At 38.2% G+C, this 18,508-nt stretch overlaps 1 long non-coding RNA gene across 1 annotated transcript in view; it reads right to left on the reverse strand.

Annotated features, from left to right (window-relative positions):
• The window catches only part of LOC135545301 (uncharacterized), an 88,907-nt gene extending 71,489 nt beyond the window's left edge, over positions 1 to 17,418 (reverse strand). The window contains exons 1-2 of the long non-coding RNA XR_010456451.1: positions 17,274 to 17,418; positions 16,708 to 16,737 (exon numbers count right to left, since the gene is read on the reverse strand). This is a non-coding gene — a long non-coding RNA (uncharacterized LOC135545301). The remainder of the gene's footprint in view (positions 1 to 16,707; positions 16,738 to 17,273) is intronic.
• Positions 17,419 to 18,508: the final 1,090 nt, after the last annotated feature.

Genomic DNA, 18,508 nt, shown 5'->3' on the forward strand with positions numbered 1-18,508 from the left:
ATTACAGTGTGTGTCACGTTGTTAAAGAATAGTATACGTTACAGTGTGTGTCACGTTGTTAAAGAATAGTATACGTTACAGTATGTGTCACGTTGTTAAAGAATAGTATACGTTACAGTGTGTGTCACGTTGTTAAAGAATAGTATACGTTACAGTGTGTGTCAAGTTGTTAAAGAATAGTATACTTTACAGTGTGTGTCACGTTGTTAAAGAATAGTATACGTTACAGTATGTGTCACGTTGTTAAAGAATAGCATACGTTACAGTATGCGTCACGTTTTCTAAAGAATAGTATACGTTCCAGTATGTGTCACGTTGTTAAAGAATAGTATAAGTTACAGTATGTGTCACGTTGTTAAAGAATAGTATATGTTACAGTATGTGTCACGTTGTTAAAGAATAGCATACGTTACAGTGTGTCACGTTGTTAAAGAATAGTATACGTTACAGTGTGTGTCACGTTGTTAAAGAATAGTATACGTTACAGTATGTGTCACGTTGTTAAAGAATAGTATACATTACAGTGTGTGTCACGTTGTTAAAGAATAGCATACGTTACAGTGTGTCACGTTGTTAAAGAATAGTATACGTTACAGTATGTGTCACATTGTTAAAGAATAGTATACGTTACAGTAGGTGTCACGTTGTTAAAGAATAGTATGCGTTACAGTATGTGTCATGTCGTTAAAGAATAGTATACGTTACAGTAAGTGTCACGTTGTTAAAGAATAGTATACGTTACAGTATGTGTCACATTGTTAAAGAATAGTATACGTTCCTTTTATGTGTCACGTCGTTAAAGAATAGTATACGTTACAGTATGTGTCACGTTGTTAAAGAATAGTATATGCGTTACATTGTGTGTCACGTTGTTAAAGAATAGTATACGTTACAGTGTGTGTCACGTTGTTAAAGAATAGTATACGTAACAGTGTGTCACGTTGTTAAAGAATAGTATACGTTACAGTATGTGTCACGTTGTTAAAGAATAGCATACGTTACAGTATGTGTCACGTTTTCTAAAGAATAGTATACGTTACAGTATGTGTCACGTTGTTAAAGAAAAGTATACGTTACAGTGTGTGTCAAGTTGTTAAAGAATAGTATACTTTACAGTGTGTGTCACGTTGTTAAAGAATAGTATACGTTACAGTATGTGTCACGTTGTTAAAGAATAGCATACGTTACAGTATGCGTCACGTTTTCTAAAGAATAGTATACGTTCCAGTATGTGTCACGTTGTTAAAGAATAGTATAAGTTACAGTATGTGTCACGTTGTTAAAGAATAGTATATGTTACAGTATGTGTCACGTTGTTAAAGAATAGCATACGTTACAGTGTGTCACGTTGTTAAAGAATAGTATACGTTACAGTGTGTGTCACGTTGTTAAAGAATAGTATACGTTACAGTATGTGTCACGTTGTTAAAGAATAGTATACGTTACAGTGTGTCACGTTGTTAAAGAATAGTATACGTTACAGTATGTGTCACATTGTTAAAGAATAGTATACGTTACAGTAGGTGTCACGTTGTTAAAGAATAGTATGCGTTACAGTATGTGTCACGTCGTTAAAGAATAGTATACGTTACAGTAAGTGTCACGTTGTTAAAGAATAGTATACGTTACAGTATGTGTCACATTGTTAAAGAATAGTATACGTTCCTTTTATGTGTCACGTCGTTAAAGAATAGTATACGTTACAGTATGTGTCACGTTGTTAAAGAATAGTATACGTTACATTGTGTGTCACGTTGTTAAAGAATAGTATACGTTACAGTGTGTGTCACGTTGTTAAAGAATAGTATACGTAACAGTGTGTCACGTTGTTAAAGAATAGTATACGTTACAGTATGTGTCACGTTGTTAAAGAATAGCATACGTTACAGTATGTGTCACGTTTTCTAAAGAATAGTATACGTTACAGTATGTGTCACGTTGTTAAAGAATAGTATAAGTTACAGTATGTGTCACGTTGTTAAAGAATAGTATATGTTACAGTATGTTTCACGTTGTTAAAGAATAGCATACGTTACAGTGTGTAACGTTGTTAAAGAATAGTATACGTTACAGTGTGTGTCACGTTGTTAAAGAATAGTATGCGTTACAGTATGTGTCACGTTGTTAAAGAATAGTATACATGACAGTGTGTGTCACGTTGTTAAAGAATAGCATACGTTACAGTGTGTCACGTTGTTAAGGAATAGTATACGTTACAGTATGTGTCACATTGTTAAAGAATAGTATAGGTTACAGTAGGTGTCACGTTGTTAAAGAATAGTATACGTTACAGTGTGTGTCACGTTGTTAAAGAATAGTATATGTTACAGTGTGTGTCACGTTGTTAAAGAATAGTATACGTTACAGTATGTGTCACGTTGTTAAAGAATAGTATACGTTACAGTGTGTGTCACGTTGTTAAAGAATAGTATACGTTACAGTATGTGTCACGTTGTTAAAGAATAGTATACGTTACAGTATGTGTCACGTTGTTAAAGAATAGTATATGTTCCTTTTATCTGTCACGTCGTTAAAGAATAGTATACGTTACAGTATGTGTCACGTTGTTAAAGAATAGTATACGTTACAGTGTGTGTCACGTTGTTAAAGAATAGTATACGTTACAGTATGTGTCACATTGTTAAAGAATAGTATACGTTCCATTTATGTGTCACGTCGTTAAAGAATAGTATACGTTACAGTATGTGTCACGTTGTTAAAGAATAGTATACGTTACAGTGTGTGTCACGTTGTTAAAGAATAGTATACGTTACAGTGTGTGTCAAGTTGTTAAAGAATAGTATACTTTACAGTGTGTGTCACGTTGTTAAAGAATAGTATACGTTACAGTATGTGTCACGTTGTTAAAGAATAGCATACGTTACAGTATGCGTCACGTTTTCTAAAGAATAGTATACGTTCCAGTATGTGTCACGTTGTTAAAGAATAGTATATGTTACAGTATGTGTCACGTTGTTAAAGAATAGCATACGTTACAGTGTGTCACGTTGTTAAAGAATAGTATACGTTACAGTGTGTGTCACGTTGTTAAAGAATAGTATACGTTACAGTATGTGTCACGTTGTTAAAGAATAGTATACATTACAGTGTGTGTCACGTTGTTAAAGAATAGCATACGTTACAGTGTGTCACGTTGTTAAAGAATAGTATACGTTACAGTATGTGTCACATTGTTAAAGAATAGTATACGTTACAGTAGGTGTCACGTTGTTAAAGAATAGTATGCGTTACAGTGTGTGTCACGTTGTTAAAGAATAGTATACATTACAGTGTGTGTCACGTTGTTAAAGAATAGTATACGTTACAGTATGTGTCACGTTGTTAAAGAATAGTAGACATTACAGTGTGTGTCACGTTGTTAAAGAATAGTATACGTTACAGTGTGTGTCACGTTGTTAAAGAATAGTATACGTTACAGTGTGTGTCACGTTGTTAAAGAATAGTATGCGTTACAGTGTGTGTCACGTTGTTAAAGAATAGCATACGTTACAGTGTGTCACGTTGTTAAAGAATAGTATACGTTACAGTATGTGTCACATTGTTAAAGAATAGTATACGTTACAGTAGGTGTCACGTTGTTAAAGAATAGTATGCGTTACAGTGTGTGTCACGTTGTTAAAGAATAGTATACATTACAGTGTGTGTCACGTTGTTAAAGAATAGCATACGTTACAGTGTGTCACGTTGTTAAAGAATAGTATACGTTACAGTATGTGTCACATTGTTAAAGAATAGTATACGTTACAGTAGGTGTCACGTTGTTAAAGAATAGTATGCGTTACAGTGTGTGTCACGTTGTTAAAGAATAGTATACGTTACAGTGTGTCACGTTGTTAAAGAATAGTATACGTTACAGTATGTGTCACGTTGTTAAAGAATAGTAGACATTACAGTGTGTGTCACGTTGTTAAAGAATAGTATACGTTCCAATATGTGTCACGTTGTTAAAGAATAGTATACATTACAGTATGTGTCACGTTGTTAAAGAATAGTATACGTTAAAATATGTGTCACGTTGTTAAAGAAAAGTATACGATACAGTATGTGTCACGTTGTTAAAGAATAGTATACGTTCCTTTTATGTGTCACGTCGTTAAAGAATAGTATACGATACAGTATGTGTCACGTTGTTAAAGAATAGTATACGTTCCTTTTATGTGTCACGTCGTTAAAGAATAGTATACGTTACAGTATGTGTCACGTTGTTAAAGAATAGTATACGTTACAGTATGTGTCACGTTGTTAAAGAATAGTATACGTTACAGCATGTGTCACGTTGTTAAAGAATAGTATACGTTCCTTTTATGTGTCACGTCGTTAAAGAATAGTATACGTTACAGTATGTGTCACGTTGTTAAAGAATAGTATACGTTACAGTGTGTGTCACGTTGTTAAAGAATAGTATACGTTACAGTATGTGTCACGTTGTTAAAGAATAGTATACGTTACAGCATGTGTCACGTTGTTAAAGAATAGTATACGTTCCTTTTATGTGTCACGTCGTTAAAGAATAGTATACGTTACAGTATGTGTCACGTTGTTAAAGAATAGTATACGTTACAGTGTGTGTCACGTTGTTAAAGAATAGTATACGTTACAGTATGTGTCACGTTGTTAAAGAATAGTATACGTTACAGTATGTGTCACGTTGTTAAAGAATAGTATATGTTCCTTTTATGTGTCACGTCGTTAAAGAATAGTATACGTTACAGTATGTGTCACGTTGTTAAAGAATAGTATACGTCACAGTGTGTGTCACGTTGTTAAAGAATAGTATACGTTACAGTATGTGTCACATTGTTAAAGAATAGTATACGTTCCTTTTATGTGTCACGTCGTTAAAGAATAGTATACGTTACAGTATGTGTCACGTTGTTAAAGAATAGTATACGTTACAGTGTGTGTCACGTTGTTAAAGAATAGTATACGTTACAGTGTGTGTCACGTTGTTAAAGAATAGTATACGTAACAGTGTGTCACGTTGTTAAAGAATAGTATACGTTACAGTATGTGTCACGTTGTTAAAGAATAGTATACGTTACAGTATGTGTCACGTTGTTAAAGAATAGTAGACATTACAGTGTGTGTCACGTTGTTAAAGAATAGTATACGTTACAATATGTGTCACGTTGTTAAAGAATAGTATACATTACAGTGTGTCACGTTGTTAAAGAATAGTATACGTTACAGTGTGTCACGTTGATAAAGAATAGTATACGTTACAGTGTGTGTCACGTTGTTAAAGAATAGTATACGTTACAGTGTGGTGTGTCACGTTGTTAAAGAATTGTATACGTTACAGTGTGTCACGTTGTTAAAGAATGGTATATGTTAAAGTATGAGTCACATTGTTAAAGAATAGTATACGTTACAGTGTGTCACGTTGTTAAAGAATAGTATACGTTACAGTATATGTCACGTTGTTAAAGAATAGTATACGTTACAGTATGTGCCACGTTGTTAAAGAATAGTATACGTTACAGTATATGTCACGTTGTTATAGAATAGTATACGTTACAGTGTGTCAAGTTGTTAAAGAATAGTATGCGTTACAGTGTGTGTCACGTTGTTAAAGAATAGTATACGTTACAGTGTGTGTCACGTTGTTAAAGAATAGTATACGTTACAGTATGTGTCACGTTGTTAAAGAATAGTAGACATTACAGTGTGTGTCACGTTGTTAAAGAATAGTATACGTTCCAATATGTGTCACGTTGTTAAAGAATAGTATACATTACAGTATGTGTCACGTTGTTAAAGAATAGTATACGTTAAAATATGTGTCACGTTGTTAAAGAAAAGTATACGATACAGTATGTGTCACGTTGTTAAAGAATAGTATACGTTCCTTTTATGTGTCACGTCGTTAAAGAATAGTATACGATACAGTATGTGTCACGTTGTTAAAGAATAGTATACGTTCCTTTTATGTGTCACGTCGTTAAAGAATAGTATACGTTACAGTATGTGTCACGTTGTTAAAGAATAGTATGCGTTACAGTATGTGTCACGTTGTTAAAGAATAGTATACATGACAGTGTGTGTCACGTTGTTAAAGAATAGCATACGTTACAGTGTGTCACGTTGTTAAGGAATAGTATACGTTACAGTATGTGTCACATTGTTAAAGAATAGTATAGGTTACAGTAGGTGTCACGTTGTTAAAGAATAGTATACGTTACAGTGTGTGTCACGTTGTTAAAGAATAGTATATGTTACAGTGTGTGTCACGTTGTTAAAGAATAGTATACGTTACAGTATGTGTCACGTTGTTAAAGAATAGTATACGTTACAGTGTGTGTCACGTTGTTAAAGAATAGTATACGTTACAGTATGTGTCACGTTGTTAAAGAATAGTATACGTTACAGTATGTGTCACGTTGTTAAAGAATAGTATATGTTCCTTTTATCTGTCACGTCGTTAAAGAATAGTATACGTTACAGTATGTGTCACGTTGTTAAAGAATAGTATACGTTACAGTGTGTGTCACGTTGTTAAAGAATAGTATACGTTACAGTATGTGTCACATTGTTAAAGAATAGTATACGTTCCATTTATGTGTCACGTCGTTAAAGAATAGTATACGTTACAGTATGTGTCACGTTGTTAAAGAATAGTATACGTTACAGTGTGTGTCACGTTGTTAAAGAATAGTATACGTTACAGTGTGTGTCAAGTTGTTAAAGAATAGTATACTTTACAGTGTGTGTCACGTTGTTAAAGAATAGTATACGTTACAGTATGTGTCACGTTGTTAAAGAATAGCATACGTTACAGTATGCGTCACGTTTTCTAAAGAATAGTATACGTTCCAGTATGTGTCACGTTGTTAAAGAATAGTATATGTTACAGTATGTGTCACGTTGTTAAAGAATAGCATACGGTACAGTGTGTCACGTTGTTAAAGAATAGTATACGTTACAGTGTGTGTCACGTTGTTAAAGAATAGTATACGTTACAGTATGTGTCACGTTGTTAAAGAATAGTATACATTACAGTGTGTGTCACGTTGTTAAAGAATAGCATACGTTACAGTGTGTCACGTTGTTAAAGAATAGTATACGTTACAGTATGTGTCACATTGTTAAAGAATAGTATACGTTACAGTAGGTGTCACGTTGTTAAAGAATAGTATGCGTTACAGTGTGTGTCACGTTGTTAAAGAATAGTATACATTACAGTGTGTGTCACGTTGTTAAAGAATAGTATACGTTACAGTATGTGTCACGTTGTTAAAGAATAGTAGACATTACAGTGTGTGTCACGTTGTTAAAGAATAGTATACGTTACAGTGTGTGTCACGTTGTTAAAGAATAGTATACGTTACAGTGTGTGTCACGTTGTTAAAGAATAGTATGCGTTACAGTGTGTGTCACGTTGTTAAAGAATAGCATACGTTACAGTGTGTCACGTTGTTAAAGAATAGTATACGTTACAGTATGTGTCACATTGTTAAAGAATAGTATACGTTACAGTAGGTGTCACGTTGTTAAAGAATAGTATGCGTTACAGTGTGTGTCACGTTGTTAAAGAATAGTATACGTTACAGTGTGTGTCACGTTGTTAAAGAATAGTATACGTTACAGTATGTGTCACGTTGTTAAAGAATAGTATACATTACAGTGTGTGTCACGTTGTTAAAGAATAGCATACGTTACAGTGTGTCACGTTGTTAAAGAATAGTATACGTTACAGTATGTGTCACATTGTTAAAGAATAGTATACGTTACAGTAGGTGTCACGTTGTTAAAGAATAGTATGCGTTACAGTGTGTGTCACGTTGTTAAAGAATAGTATACGTTACAGTGTGTGTCACGTTGTTAAAGAATAGTATACGTTACAGTATGTGTCACGTTGTTAAAGAATAGTAGACATTACAGTGTGTGTCACGTTGTTAAAGAATAGTATACGTTCCAATATGTGTCACGTTGTTAAAGAATAGTATACATTACAGTATGTGTCACGTTGTTAAAGAATAGTATACGTTAAAATATGTGTCACGTTGTTAAAGAAAAGTATACGATACAGTATGTGTCACGTTGTTAAAGAATAGTATACGTTCCTTTTATGTGTCACGTCGTTAAAGAATAGTATACGATACAGTATGTGTCACGTTGTTAAAGAATAGTATACGTTCCTTTTATGTGTCACGTCGTTAAAGAATAGTATACGTTACAGTATGTGTCACGTTGTTAAAGAATAGTATACGTTACAGTATGTGTCACGTTGTTAAAGAATAGTATACGTTACAGCATGTGTCACGTTGTTAAAGAATAGTATGCGTTCCTTTTATGTGTCACGTCGTTAAAGAATAGTATACGTTACAGTATGTGTCACGTTGTTAAAGAATAGTATACGTTACAGTGTGTGTCACGTTGTTAAAGAATAGTATACGTTACAGTATGTGTCACGTTGTTAAAGAATAGTATACGTTACAGCATGTGTCACGTTGTTAAAGAATAGTATACGTTCCTTTTATGTGTCACGTCGTTAAAGAATAGTATACGTTACAGTATGTGTCACGTTGTTAAAGAATAGTATACGTTACAGTGTGTGTCACGTTGTTAAAGAATAGTATACGTTACAGTATGTGTCACGTTGTTAAAGAATAGTATACGTTACAGTATGTGTCACGTTGTTAAAGAATAGTATATGTTCCTTTTATGTGTCACGTCGTTAAAGAATAGTATACGTTACAGTATGTGTCACGTTGTTAAAGAATAGTATACGTCACAGTGTGTGTCACGTTGTTAAAGAATAGTATACGTTACAGTATGTGTCACATTGTTAAAGAATAGTATACGTTCCTTTTATGTGTCACGTCGTTAAAGAATAGTATACGTTACAGTATGTGTCACGTTGTTAAAGAATAGTATACGTTACAGTGTGTGTCACGTTGTTAAAGAATAGTATACGTTACAGTGTGTGTCACGTTGTTAAAGAATAGTATACGTAACAGTGTGTCACGTTGTTAAAGAATAGTATACGTTACAGTATGTGTCACGTTGTTAAAGAATAGTATACGTTACAGTATGTGTCACGTTGTTAAAGAATAGTAGACATTACAGTGTGTGTCACGTTGTTAAAGAATAGTATACGTTACAATATGTGTCACGTTGTTAAAGAATAGTATACATTACAGTGTGTCACGTTGTTAAAGAATAGTATACGTTACAGTGTGTCACGTTGATAAAGAATAGTATACGTTACAGTGTGTGTCACGTTGTTAAAGAATAGTATACGTTACAGTGTGGTGTGTCACGTTGTTAAAGAATTGTATACGTTACAGTGTGTCACGTTGTTAAAGAATGGTATATGTTAAAGTATGAGTCACATTGTTAAAGAATAGTATACGTTACAGTGTGTCACGTTGTTAAAGAATAGTATACGTTACAGTATATGTCACGTTGTTAAAGAATAGTATACGTTACAGTATGTGCCACGTTGTTAAAGAATAGTATACGTTACAGTATATGTCACGTTGTTATAGAATAGTATACGTTACAGTGTGTCAAGTTGTTAAAGAATAGTATGCGTTACAGTGTGTGTCACGTTGTTAAAGAATAGTATACGTTACAGTGTGTGTCACGTTGTTAAAGAATAGTATACGTTACAGTATGTGTCACGTTGTTAAAGAATAGTAGACATTACAGTGTGTGTCACGTTGTTAAAGAATAGTATACGTTCCAATATGTGTCACGTTGTTAAAGAATAGTATACATTACAGTATGTGTCACGTTGTTAAAGAATAGTATACGTTAAAATATGTGTCACGTTGTTAAAGAAAAGTATACGATACAGTATGTGTCACGTTGTTAAAGAATAGTATACGTTCCTTTTATGTGTCACGTCGTTAAAGAATAGTATACGATACAGTATGTGTCACGTTGTTAAAGAATAGTATACGTTCCTTTTATGTGTCACGTCGTTAAAGAATAGTATACGTTACAGTATGTGTCACGTTGTTAAAGAATAGTATACGTTACAGTATGTGTCACGTTGTTAAAGAATAGTATACGTTACAGCATGTGTCACGTTGTTAAAGAATAGTATACGTTCCTTTTATGTGTCACGTCGTTAAAGAATAGTATACGTTACAGTATGTGTCACGTTGTTAAAGAATAGTATACGTTACAGTGTGTGTCACGTTGTTAAAGAATAGTATACGTTACAGTATGTGTCACGTTGTTAAAGAATAGTATACGTTACAGCATGTGTCACGTTGTTAAAGAATAGTATACGTTCCTTTTATGTGTCACGTCGTTAAAGAATAGTATACGTTACAGTATGTGTCACGTTGTTAAAGAATAGTATACGTTACAGTGTGTGTCACGTTGTTAAAGAATAGTATACGTTACAGTGTGTGTCACGTTGTTAAAGAATAGTATACGTTACAGTATGTGTCACGTTGTTAAAGAATAGTATACGTTACAGTATGTGTCACGTTGTTAAAGAATAGTATATGTTCCTTTTATGTGTCACGTCGTTAAAGAATAGTATACGTTACAGTATGTGTCACGTTGTTAAAGAATAGTATACGTCACAGTGTGTGTCACGTTGTTAAAGAATAGTATACGTTACAGTATGTGTCACATTGTTAAAGAATAGTATACGTTCCTTTTATGTGTCACGTCGTTAAAGAATAGTATACGTTACAGTATGTGTCACGTTGTTAAAGAATAGTATACGTTACAGTGTGTGTCACGTTGTTAAAGAATAGTATACGTTACAGTGTGTGTCACGTTGTTAAAGAATAGTATACGTAACAGTGTGTCACGTTGTTAAAGAATAGTATACGTTACAGTATGTGTCACGTTGTTAAAGAATAGTATACGTTACAGTATGTGTCACGTTGTTAAAGAATAGTAGACATTACAGTGTGTGTCACGTTGTTAAAGAATAGTATACGTTACAATATGTGTCACGTTGTTAAAGAATAGTATACATTACAGTGTGTCACGTTGTTAAAGAATAGTATACGTTACAGTGTGTCACGTTGATAAAGAATAGTATACGTTACAGTGTGTGTCACGTTGTTAAAGAATAGTATACGTTACAGTGTGGTGTGTCACGTTGTTAAAGAATTGTATACGTTACAGTGTGTCACGTTGTTAAAGAATGGTATATGTTAAAGTATGAGTCACATTGTTAAAGAATAGTATACGTTACAGTGTGTCACGTTGTTAAAGAATAGTATACGTTACAGTATATGTCACGTTGTTAAAGAATAGTATACGTTACAGTATGTGCCACGTTGTTAAAGAATAGTATACGTTACAGTATATGTCACGTTGTTATAGAATAGTATACGTTACAGTGTGTCAAGTTGTTAATGAATAGTATACGTTACAGTATGTGTCACGTTGTTAAAGAATAGTATACGTTACAGTATGTGTCACGTTGTTAAAGAATAGTATACGTTACAGTATGTGTCACGTTGTTAAAGAATAGTATACGTTACAGTATGTGTCACGTTGTTAAAGAATAGTATACGTTACAGTATGTGTCACGTTGTTAAAGAATAGTATAAGTTACAGTATGTGTCACGTTGTTAAAGAATAGTATACCTTACAATATATGTCACGTTGTTAAAGAATAGTATACGTTACAGTGTGTGTCACGTTGTTAAAGAATAGTATACGTTACAGTATGTGTCACGTTGTTAAAGAATAGTATATGTTACAGTATGTGTCACGTTGTTAAAGAATAGCATACGTTACAGTGTGTCACTTTGTTAAAGAATAGTATACGTTACAGTGTGTGTCACGTTGTTAAAGAATAGTATACGTTACAGTATGTGTCACGTTGTTAAAGAATAGTATACATTACAGTGTGTGTCACGTTGTTAAAGAATAGTATACGTTACAGTATGTGTCACGTTGTTAAAGAATAGTATAGGTTACAGTACGTGTCACGTTGTTAAAGAATAGTATACATTACAGTATGTGTCACGTTGTTAATGAATAGTATACGTGACAGTGTGTGTTTGTAAAAGCAAGGATGGTAATGTTACCCACCTCATCAAGTAGTACAGGGGCGACACATGTCTCCGGATAGCACTTTACCTAAGAAAGTCACTTTACCTCAGAAAGGCACTTTTCCTAAGAAAGGCACGATGTTTAGTGATAAGTCATGTTATAGTTTCCAGCTGAAGAGGAGATGCTCACATACAATAGCTGTGTTTTTTTGTTTTCTGGAGCCCAATGGAAGGTGAAATACTGAAAGGGACACTGCAGACAGGTGGGTTGACAATGTCATGACTATGATACACACGCATCTTGGAATCTAAAGGCAGTGTGTTTTTATGATTCTGAACGGTCAGATAGCTAGCAACAATGACAAGAAGCTGCCATGCGGGAAATCGTTTCAGTTACTTGGAGACTTATGTCACATCAATGCTAATTTGGCAGATATTTGTTAAGCAACAACTGTAACAATTAATTTGAGAGACAACAAGTTGCTCACGCATCGATTTTGTTGGCAAACAACCACCCGTCTATATGGCTCAGCAGTGTCTATGGTATAGTAGAGCTTTACTGTCTATCCAAACCCAAAGGTGCTTTGAAAGATTTTGACTCAATGCAAAGTAGAGCCCCTTCAGGACATGGATAATCAGGAGCTCATCTCTGTGTGGCTAAATATAGGGCTGTGACACTCAGAGTCAGAGGTCCGTGCCTCTCGGGCTGGCCGCCAGGAGGCTGCTATTCCACATTTTGATCTAATTTATTACTGGCTATTAAAAGTGAGGGTTGGTTGGTGATGCTACAGGCTGGTACAGTCAGAGAGAGGATGTGCCGTGTTGCATTGGGTGGAGCGGGGCGGGGGGGGGGGGGGGGGGGTGTCACATCGGCGGTGAAAATAGAGCAGATCCCAGCGGTGAAACTATTACAGCCTGTGAATTATAAAACTATTAACCAGAATGTAATTTCCAATTAAAAGATGATTCAACACCGAGATCTGATGGATGAATTTTGATTAAGTGAGGACTCCATTAGGAGCGTAGGGAGATGGACGCCGGTCGACGGCACCGCTACTTAAGAGGCAACGGTCTAATAAAGATTTGTCTCTTTTTTGGGAAAATTAAGGTTAATTACTTTAAATAACATGGCTTGGAGCACATTAAAAAACACATGTTTTATTCTCAGGACATTTAGGATAGAGTATGGGCCATGCTCGTCTGGCTGAGAATACCACGGTAGGTAATTATTGGTTAAGCATACATACAGTACACAAACACACACAAACACACACAATATATACACACATTAAAAGAAAAAATATACCCGTGTGTGAGTCCAGGGTCCGGTGAGCCCCATAGCTCTGTCACACTGTTGTGATTACTGATGAAGACTGCCATTGCATATTGATTGGTCAAACACAAGAGGGGGGAGTGGATGGTTATAAAGGGACACAGCTGAGACCAGGTGCTACAAGTTTACACACACATTCACAAACCACAGAGTCAAATACACTCACTGTATGGCACTACACTCATACACAAGTTGGTTCAACAGTCCACCTCTTCCTCTCAGACACAAGACACGCATACATCAAATCTATTCTTGTCCGTATACCAATACATCAAGACTACAGAGGCTTTCACGCACTTCAAATTCAAACAGTCATGCCAATTCATACAGTATAGTAACTTTATGCTGCAGATTCACTACCGAGTCTAATACTAACAACGGATGCTGTTTTCCAGGCTTGTTTTGATACCAAGATACCCTCAGCCACAGCAACACACAGCCTTAGCGACCATACTAACTGTCATGTAATCAATGTACATTTCCCACTCATTTGATTTGTTTATAAAGTCTGTGCCAGCTTTGACCACTGAGGAGACTCTAAAGGGGGGTACCCTACTCGGGTCTTGGGTGGATCCCATTCTGTTCTCCCTTTCACAAGTAACTTTTCAATTTGTAACCGAGGAGGTGAGTAGGTACTGGCCCTTTCTGAGGGAAGAGGAGAAAGAAAGGAGGAGGAGGAGGAGGAGGAGAGGAGAGAGAGGGCTTGTCTGCTGTGTAATTGACAGTGACAGAGAGCAGTCAGCCCTGATTAGTTCAGGGTTGGTAAGCAGTTCATTACCAGCTGGGGTTGAAGGGGTGGGATGGAAAGTGGGAAGAAGAGAGGAGAGGAAGAGGAGAGGAAGAGATGTGAAGAGATGTTGGCTGAGCCTTGCCACTGTGTGTCCCATAATTAGAGAATACAGACAGGGGCCATCCCAACATGGCTGATTACTCCTCTGGCTTTAATATATTCTTTACGCTGTGCGATCACTGTTCTCCTCTGGGTTCCTTGTAGTTACTGTGGAATAGAATGTGGTACTGGACTGATCTGGTTCTTCAGATCTTGTGCATGACAGAGGTGATGAGCTGCAGTGTGATGTGGTTAGCTTGCAGCAGACATACTTGTTAGTTGGACTATACACACACTACAAGATCAGTAAACCATAGCAGGAGATTTCAGAAGGGGGGTAGAAGGGTTGGTGGGTGAAGAGATGCTCACAGCAGCCGCTGGGCAAATAACTTATGGAAGTTTGAAATAAGAAAATGCACTCGTCCGCACAGGGCAAACAGGCGGGGTGGCGAGCCAATCATGTGCTCTAATGTTCTACTTGCCATACGGCACACAGAACCTTCCCGGCACTAAGCTCTCGGTAAAACACTGGGGGGTGGGGAGGGGGGTGAGATGTGGACTGAGCCTCACGGTGGTGAGTAAACACTATAGGGTCTCTCCACCTCTTCCTCCCTTCCTATCTTTCCTCTCCATCTCCTAAAATTGTGTTCTGCATTGTCTCCCCTCAGTCGGCTGAAATCTCCCAGAGCTACACAACACTGCTCTGTCTACAGACAGCACAGACTGATCAAATAGTGTGTGCGTGTGCATTTGCTTGTGCGGGTGCAGGTGCATGTGCATGTCCATGGGATAGAGAGCGAAAGAGAAAAAGATAATATTTGTGTATTGCCAGGGAAAGGCAGCCTAATGTAGAATTGCAGAAGCCAAGGCCTGTCCCGAACTGTTCCATCATCTAAATTCTAATCAAACATCATTTACAGCTTGTTTTATTTGGGCCTCTTGAGAGACTGTCCCTCCTGCCTCTTTGCCATGGTAACCAGCGTCTCATTTCAGAAGTGTCATGCCACATTATCATCTCTGGCTCACACACTCTGCCTGACAACTTCTCCCAGCCCCTGGTGACAAAATGCACAGCCTTGCTCTGCACCTCATGGTCTCACTCTCTCTCTCCCAGTCCCTGGTGACAAAATATACAGCCTTGCTCTGCACCTCGTGGTCTCACTCTCTCTCTCCCAGCCCCTGGTGACAAAATGCACAGCCTTGCTCTGCACCTCGTGGTCTCACTCTCTCTCTCCCAGCCCCTGGTGACAAAATATACAGCCTTGCTCTGCACCTCGTGGTCTCACTCTCTCTCTCCCAGCCCCTGGTGACAAAATATACAGCTTTGCTCTGCACCTCATGGTCTCACTCTCTCTCTCCCAGTCCCTGGTGACAAAATATACAGCCTTGCTCTGCACCTCGTGGTCTCACTCTCTCTCTCCCAATCCCTGGTGACAAAATATACAGCCTTGCTCTGCACCTCGTGGTCTCACTCTCTCTCTCCCAGTCCCTGGTGACAAAATATACAGCCTTGCTCTGCTCTGCACCTCGTGGTCTCACTCTCTCTCTCCCAGTCCCTGGTGACAAAATATACAGCCTTGCTCTGCACCTCGTGGTCTCACTCTCTCTCTCCCAGCCCATGGTGACAAAATATACAGCCTTGCACTGCACCTCGTGGTCTCACTCTCTCTCTCCCAATCCCTGGTGACAAAATATACAGCCTTGCTCTGCACCTCGTGGTCTCACTCTCTCTCTCCCAATCCCTGGTGACAAAATATACAGCCTTGCTCTGCACCTCGTGGTCTCACTCTCTCTCTCCCAGTCCCTGGTGACAAAATATACAGCCTTGCTCTGCACCTCGTGGTCTCACTCTCTCTCTCCCAATCCCTGGTGACAAAATATACAGCCTTGCTCTGCACCTCGTGGTCTCACTCTCTCTCTCCCAGTCCCTGGTGACAAAATATACAGCCTTGCTCTGCACCTCGTGGTCTCACTCTCTCTCTCCCAGTCCCTGGTGACAAAATATACAGCCTTGCTCTGCACCTCGTGGTCTCACTCTCTCTCCCAGCCCCTGGTGACAAAATATACAGCCTTGCTCTGCACCTCGTGGTCTCACTCTCTCTCTCCCAATCCCTGGTGACAAAATATACAGCCTTGCTCTGCACCTCGTGGTCTCACTCTCTCTCTCCCAGTCCCTGGTGACAAAATATACAGCCTTGCTCTGCACCTCGTGGTCTCACTCTCTCTCTCCCAGTCCCTGGTGACAAAATATACAGCCTTGCACTGCACCTCGTGGTCTCACTCTCTCTCCCAGTCCCTGGTGACAAAATATACAGCCTTGCTCTGCACCTCGTGGTCTCACTCTCTCTCTCCCAGTCCCTGGTGACAAAATATACAGCCTTGCTCTGCACCTCGTGGTCTCACTCTCTCTCTCCCAATCCCTGGTGACAAAATATACAGCCTTGCTCTGCACCGCACCTCATGGTCTCACTCTCTCTTTCTCTCATCTTTTTTTGTTCTGTTATTCTCTTTGTTCCTGTGGAAATTCAATGTGTGATATACCTTACCTAATTCGATACAGGACCTCAGACCTGCATCTGTAACACAACAGAAAATATGGATTTAATTATAGATAACAGATTACCAATTTTCATCAAAGTCATATAATCATACAGTATTTAGACGTACAAAATATGTTGCGCATTACAATGATATCTACAATAACTTTAGAATGTGGTAAATGAGTGAAAATATGCCTGTATTTATATTAATTTTCTTACGTAGTATTGGTCCAATGACAAATGTACTGTAAAAACAAGCAAGGCGACTTAAGATGGCAAATTACACAGAGATGGAGACACCCCAATAAAAAAATGAATTTTAGCCCAAATAAACCACATGTTCCATTGATTGGAAACCCACCACTGTTTTGATATCAGCCTATCATAAAACATCAAATCAAAATATTGGTGAAGACCTCCACTTATCAGACCTGGTTCATGTGTTACGGCACGCAATGCAAATTAGATGCCGTGGAGGAACAACCATGCGTCCTCCGCCATGTTAAATAACCAGCATCAACGCAGGACTCGAGCCTGAAGAGAGGCAATCATTTGCAAGGATATTTGCTTACATGTGTATCAGCAATTTGGTGAATTCCGATTTGTCATCCCCCCTCCTCACCCCTCCTTCCCGCTGTGTGAGCGGTGGCGTGCAGAGCAGGTACACATCAGCATGGTGGGCTGTGGGCCAGCTGCTGAGACTGAGGCTGCACTCCTTCCTCCTCCTCCTCCTCCTTTCTCTACAGGGAATGAGATTCCCATCATCAGAGGCTGCAATTTTCACAAAACAATGTGAGATCACACGGCACGGTGGCGAGGCTCGGCAGCCCCTGGCCGCTGAGGTGCCCAGCGTCTATGCAGATTGAGGGATTAATGTCCCTGTGTGCGTGTGTGTGTGTGTGTGTGTGTGTGTGTGTGTGTGTGTGTGTGTGTGTGTGTGTGTGTGTGTGTGTGTGTGTGTGTGTGTGTGTGTGTGTGTGTGTGTGTGTGTGTGTGTGTGACAGGGGGGAGAGTGTAGATTGTGTGTGTGATGGTGGATGTACTGCGGTGTACCTTCTAACAAGACAGAGGGTTCAAGCAGGGTAAATGGAAAATGTAGTCATCTTTCTCTCTCTGCACCCCTCCCTTTAATATCAGCGTATTCAAAAGGAAGCCACTAAGCTGCAAGGCCCCTCTTAAACATGTGAGACAAAGATAAGCAGTGGGCTGTGGTGGAAAGACACAGAGTGAGGGAGCATGACTTTGCCAGGGGAAAGTTTTCTGGCTAAAAACCAAAAGACTCTGGACAATTTGGGAGGCAGTGTTCCATAAGCACGGAATAAACAGAGCATCAATACTGTGCATTGAGGCTGTGTGTGTAGAGCCTGTGCATTGAGGCTGTTTGTAGAGCCTGTGCATTGAGGCTGTTTGTAGAGGCTGTGCATTGAGGCTGTGTGTAGAGACTGTGCATTGAGGCTGTGTGTGTAGAGACGGTGCATTGAGGCTGTGTGTGTAGAGACGGTGCATTGAGGCTGTGTGTGTAGAGACTGTGCATTGAGGCTGTTTGTAGAGGCTGTGAATTGAGGCTGTGTGTAGAGACTGTGCATTGAGGCTGTGTGTGTAGAGACGGTGCATTGAGGCTGTGTGTGTAGAGACTGTGCATTGAGGCTGTGTGTAGAGACTGTGCATTGAGGCTGTGTGTGTAGAGACTGTGCATTGAGGTTGTGTGTAGAGACGGTGCATTGAGGCTGTGTGTGTAGAGACTGTGCATTGAGGCTTTGTATGTAGAGACTGTGCATTGAGGCTGTGTGTGTAGAGACTGTCCATT

Source organism: Oncorhynchus masou, chromosome 9 (assembly GCF_036934945.1).
Source record: "Oncorhynchus masou masou isolate Uvic2021 chromosome 9, UVic_Omas_1.1, whole genome shotgun sequence".
Lineage (NCBI taxonomy): Eukaryota > Metazoa > Chordata > Actinopteri > Salmoniformes > Salmonidae > Oncorhynchus > Oncorhynchus masou.